The sequence below is a fragment of the Pempheris klunzingeri genome, chromosome 16 (assembly GCF_042242105.1).
Source record: "Pempheris klunzingeri isolate RE-2024b chromosome 16, fPemKlu1.hap1, whole genome shotgun sequence".
Taxonomy (NCBI): domain Eukaryota; kingdom Metazoa; phylum Chordata; class Actinopteri; order Acropomatiformes; family Pempheridae; genus Pempheris; species Pempheris klunzingeri.
Window position 1 is genome coordinate 1,533,520 of NC_092027.1, and position 6,064 is coordinate 1,539,583.

Here is a 6,064-nt window from a genome sequence, read left to right on the forward strand (position 1 = left end):
GTTTTTGCAATAACAGTCCAACACGGGAGCGAATCTTCACCCAGAATACGCCGAGATGAGACGAGCATCGGCGCACAAAGCTTATAGGCGAGGAGTCGATTTCCAAAATGCGATCAAAGGTACGACACAGTGTTCTCGGCGCGCTCAAGCTTCCTTTTAAGGCGGAATTGGTTCTTAAAAACTCAGACTTTCCTTTAAGAGGTGGATTAGTTTGAACCCGTTCTAACCAAAAGTTCTGTTTAAGGACAAACCCGTTTAGTTTAGATAAAGTGGAACAAGTTTTGGCTGAGCAAAGCTCACCAACACATAGAAAGATAGATATCTCCCCTTTAACATCAGCTCTGCCTTTAAGCTTGTTAATGATCAATGGGATTGGTTCCTGAACGCCTCCCCCTCCCCCTCCCTTCCCCCTGCGTCCCAGTTTCATCTAACATACAAGTACGCCGTGCACTAATGTTGACACTGTTTTGGCAAGGAGTTAAGATGGTAAACTTTAAATTCAGATGAAGCTTCATTGGCATGGAACTTCAGACGCCTATATTTGCCAAAGCAGTACAGAAAAGTATTAGCATTTACAAATGATTAGCAATAAATATACACGACAATATGCAATATACACAATCATGTGCAATAGTTGTACACAGATGTAGCGTTGTGTTGGATAGACAGTTTGAACAAAGGATAAAAATCGATGCAGCAGAAGTGGAGATTTCTATTCTGTGCTTTTGTCTTCCAGTGGAAATGATGCACGGCAGCCAGAGTGCAAAACTCAAAACATGCCATCTGAAATTTAGTGAACGCTCAAGTCTTGACTTTGGTACTTTGCCGGTTTTGTAAAACAATCAATAACCAACACCTAAGCTGAGCTTTCAGCCCCGTCGTGAGCTTCCTCGGCAGAGCTTTAACAATTAGTCTCTGAGTCAATGAGGATCAGACGTCTTTAAAGATCCGGCAGCGGCAGCGGAGGAAGCTGATGAATGTGAATCTTTGAATTCTTTAAATTGTCAATTTCAAGTCGGAAAGCTTTGCTGAAATAGTTTTGTTCAAGGATGTTTTTTGAACGCTGTTGAAGTATTTTCTTGATTGTTTGGGCTGAAGCTGCGGACTTAATGCCTCTTGTGACCATTTTTCCCTTTTTTGTGGTGATAGAAGCGCCGCTATTTCTGTTCCACTGTGGGCTGTGGGGCGACTGTGTCCTTGAACGCCAGAGTCAAAACGGCTGGCGTTTTTTAAATGAACTCCATTTTGTTATTTTTCCAGTGGGAATATGCGAAATACTCAAGAGTTAGTGGAGAGCGTGTGGGTAATGTGAAACTGGGACGCAGTGTTGGTCAGTAATTAGCAGCAGAGGAGGTTTCGTGAATCTCTACGGGTTCCTCACATTTAACCTTTTAAAAGGTTTAATACGTCAAAGTGCAGTAAAACTTTCCCTTAAAGTCGAGGGCTCGTTCATGGAGAACCGGAGAGCTCCTAAACATGATAAATCACCAGGTGGTTGATGTCATGTTCTTTAAAAACGTGGAAAACTGAAACTGGACTTTAGAGTCCTGAGTCCACACACCTTCCCTTTAAACAGGGGGGATTGTTACAGACTGTTTAAGATCACTTCCCTTTAAAAGATCCAGCGTTCCCTTTAAGTGGGAGCTGGATTGATGATCAAAAAGATCCCCTCAGAAGGAAGCTCGGTTTGGTTTTTGTCAGCAGCCTGAACCTCGATGACCTTAACGTCCAGAAGTTTCTCTGTAAGAAGAAACCAGCCGCACAATCGGCACAAAAAACCCCTGAACTTTCCCTTTAAGTCGCTCCGAAAAGCAGCAGCGTCCGTCTCGTGAGAGGGGGATTAGCAGGTTGAACTCGGACGGACGGATGTTTGTGGCTGAGGTGATGTTGTGCGTGACCTGTGTTGCCGTGGAGACGGGGGGAGGAGGAGGAAGAGGAGGAGGAGGAGGAGGAGGAGGGTGAACCGGAGCACTGAATGTGTGCCTGCAGCAGCAGTCTGACTGTACACGGCGACTGATCGACCGACAGACAGGGTGGATTTCAAACCAACCAACAAACAAACAAACAAACGAGAAAAAAAAAAAAACACAAAAAAAAAAAAACACAACAAACAAAAACGCCGAGTGCCAAAGCTGGGATCTGCTGCATTCTCACTACACTTTTAAAAAAAGGGTTCTTCTTCTTCTTGTTGTACATAGGATATATATGTTGGTTTGTTTTGTTTTTGTTCTTCCTGTATTGCTACAGATTTGTAAAATTTTGCGGAAAAAATTTTGTTACATTTTGTAAAATGGGAGCAAATTCGTCCCCCCGAAACCCTCCTTGTTTTTTTTTTTTGTTTGTTTAAAACTTCTCTCTCAGTTTCTCTCTTTTACATCTTTTTCTTTCTTTTTTTTTTTTTTTTTTTGTCGATGGACTTTTTTAAAAGGAAAAAAAAAAAAAAACGGTGCCAGCAGTGGTATGCGTTTTTTTTTTTTTTTTGCTGTCTTTCTCCGTCTCTCTCTCTGTTTTTGTACTGAACCAGAGTGGAACCACTACAAAAAAAAAAAATCAAAAAAAAAAAAAGACGGACCAGTTGGCAATACTTCAGTCACTTCTTCTTCATCTCACCGGCACTGGACTTCCGCCCGCCACTTCCCCGCTGAGAGGAGAGGAGGGGTGGGAGGAGGATGAGGAGGAGGGGAAGGAGGGAGGAAGAGGGGGGACTTCGCTTCACATCAAATCAGATTTAAAAAACAAAACACAAAAAAAGCACCTTTGGACCTTTTTTCTTTTTTTTTTTTTTTTTTTTTTACTGTGCTGAAGTGAAGTCAAGTGCTATTATTATATTATTATATTATTATTATTATTATTGTAGCCACTCTGTCTGGAACCCTTTTTTGAAGAAAAGCAAAGGAAAAAAAAACCCACAGAAAAAAAAACAACAAAAAAAAAACCCACAAAAAAAAAAAAAAGAAACTTAAGCCAATCTGCACTTCTTGTTCCGACGAACATGCTTGTATGACCAAGTGACTGTCGTGGATCTTTGTTTAAAACCGATAAGGAACAAAACAAACAACAACTACGTGAAAAAAGAAAAAAAAAAACAAACAAAAAAAGCAGTTATTCAAACTGTCAAAATGGTGGCAAAGCGCAGAAGGATTCAACGGTAACGATCACACAACACACACACACCTGACAGTAAAAACCCACAATCCAGAATCATGCTGCCTGAATCATACTTTAATCTCTCTCTCTCTTCTTCTCTCTGTTTCTCTTCCTCTCTCTCTCACTTTCTATCCTTTCTTTATCTCTGTCGTCTTTCTTCTGTTCCTCCTTCGTTGATTGTCTCTCTCTCTCTCTCTCTCTGTCCTTTCTCTCTCTCTCTCTCTCTCTCTCTCTTTGTCGTCCTGCACACCATCATACACACCTGTAATAAACAAAAACAAACAAAAAAAAAAAAAGATAAATAGCCTTTTATTCAATACATAACTACATGTTGGCTTGGTAGGCTTAGTTGAAACTAGTTCCATTCCGACAAAAAAGAATAATAGTAAAAACAAAATATGAGCTTCTTTATGTATTGCTTCTGCCGCTGTAGTGTCCTGGTCAGATTTAAAGATGATAAGACTACATATATCTGAAATACTGTATTAACGAATGCATACCAGGGCTGGCCTCAACGAACACACCGACACAACGACAGGGGGAGGGTTTTCAGCTCCGTCCACTGGGTGGCTGACCGGCAGCAGTCTGACGTCTCTGTGCGACGCTCCTGCTGCCGGTCGATCGAAATGCTTGTTTCTTCGCTTCAAGTCTTTGTAGTTTTGTTTCTTTTTTTGTTTTTTAAAACTCTCAGTCGTGCTGCTGCTGCTGCAAAAAAGAAAAAAAAAGAATAAGAAAACCCTAAAGAGGAAGCAGCGCCACAAAGAGAGGCTCCTGGTGGACGCACGGCCTTAGAAAGCTTCCAGAGACTTTTATTTTTGCAAGTGTATACAGTAGTTTTAATTGAATATTTTACTGATGAATGATTGAATGTATTTGCTTTTTGAGGAGTTCTGGAGGAAAATGTTGTGAGTTTACTGTCTGAATGTCTAAAGAGGAAAGAGTCGAGCACACTAGACTTCACAGCCAACGATTAACAAAAACGTCTTAAAGGGTTTTTCAAATGTTCTCTACAATGTTTGTCAGTCGTTGGCTGCTGAAATGGCTGCCGGTCAGTTCTGACTCCGACACCGACAGGACAAAAACAAAAAAAAAACGAAGCGGTGGTTCCTGTTTTTCTTTTATTATCTGTGAGATGCTGATTAGAGAAGGAAATGAGCTGCTAGACAGCAGCAGATAAGAGGTTGGATCTGTGACAGCCAAAGACTGTGACACATAATCTGACTAAAGGGTCGCTGGCATCAAAGGAGAATTTAGTTTTTAAATACGTTCTCATATCTGTACTTCGAAACCAGTAACGTTATAGATGATGGATAATCGTTGTCTTTACGGCGGGTCAATTCCTCACCAGCAGAGTTATTTATTGCCACTTTATCGCCGCTTTTCTTCTGTCAGGTTCAACTTTTCACACTCAAGCGTTCAATATCTCTTCGAGTAAAATGTGTGAACTTAATGTCCCGTTAGCGACCGAGCTAACGAGCTAACGAGCTGTCCGTGACTGAATAGCGTCGGCGTGTTAGCGGTTAGCTAGCGTGTTAGCGGTTAGCTTGACTGCTGCGTTATTTCAACTTTCTGGTGTCACAGTTTTTGGATGAAATTTGTAGCATTTTTTTGGGAAACAAAGCTTCCAGGTTTTTTTTTTTTCACTAAGCTAGTGTGCACGAGTCCTTCCTGTGGTTCATTTAAAGTTGCTCCGTTTGCTCAAATTTTATCTGTTGCCTGCGCCTGGTTTCCCCACAAAGATTTTCAGCGACCACCTGATCGATGTTCCTCACCTGGCCGACAGCGTCAGCCGTTCTGCGTTTGCTCTGATTGTACAGGCGGTTAGTGAAACCCGCTCTTTCTATGATTATCTATATTATTATCATTAACGACTCCAAGTTGATTTGAATTTTTAAAAAATGCTCTGAGGAAGTGAGACCATGAAATGCACCTTTCAGTTTAGGTTTTGGCAACTTACCATCAATTAAACCAGTAAAATCTGGATTTTAACCTTTATTTACAACCTAAAAACATCCTTTTCTCCATTTTCTGATTGGTTATAGTTATTGCTAAGAATATATATATCAAGACAAGGTTTTATGGGCAATGCTGATTCCCTAAGATATGTACTTACTCCCAGCTGTGTCTGGGAACCACAGCGCTGTGTGGGCTGAATTCCTTGTCCCGTCTATCCTCAGTTGTCAAGTAAACTTCAGGGGTCTTTATCCGTCCACAGCTGCCTTCAGTTTTTAAATCGTACTTCGGCACTTAGACTTTAATGTGAAATGGGAAACAGAGCATTTAGATTTGACTTGCAGCGCTCGCAGAGTCGCTTTAGGAGCCTGACGAAGGGTCTTTAAGGCTCGAGTCAACCAAGACACGACAGGAGAAGTGAAGACCTGCAGATATTCAGATCAATCCACGAAAAGGTTGATCCAACCAAAAGATGTTTGGGCTGTCAACTGTCTGCAGAGCAAATCCACCAGCTGCATTTTCAGAACTGATTACAATCATGGAGAAACATCCCAAACACTAAAAAAACCAACCAAAAAGTCTTTCTGCGTTCCTCTGGTTCGCTTGGACAGGTCGAGGTCTTCAAACTCTCTCAAACATCGACAGTAGGATTAAGTCAGGAGGTCAAATAAAGTTAAATTAAGCCTTGATGCAGCGTCCGGAGCTCTCTGACGTCTGCTGTGTGTCTCGATTGTAGATTAAAACGTTGGCTGATAAAGACACAACCCGCAGACTTCTCCATGTTCGACTCTGATAACGTTTTGAAGAGAAACGTCTCCTCTCCTGCAGTTTCTCCCTCAGACAGCAGATGTAAAAAGATGTTTAATGGATGAAACCGGACTCTTGTGTGCGATCAGGAGGCCAGCGTGTGATTTCTTTTTGAGGAAACCAGGTGCACTAAATGTCTTTCTGAGGGGAGTTGAGG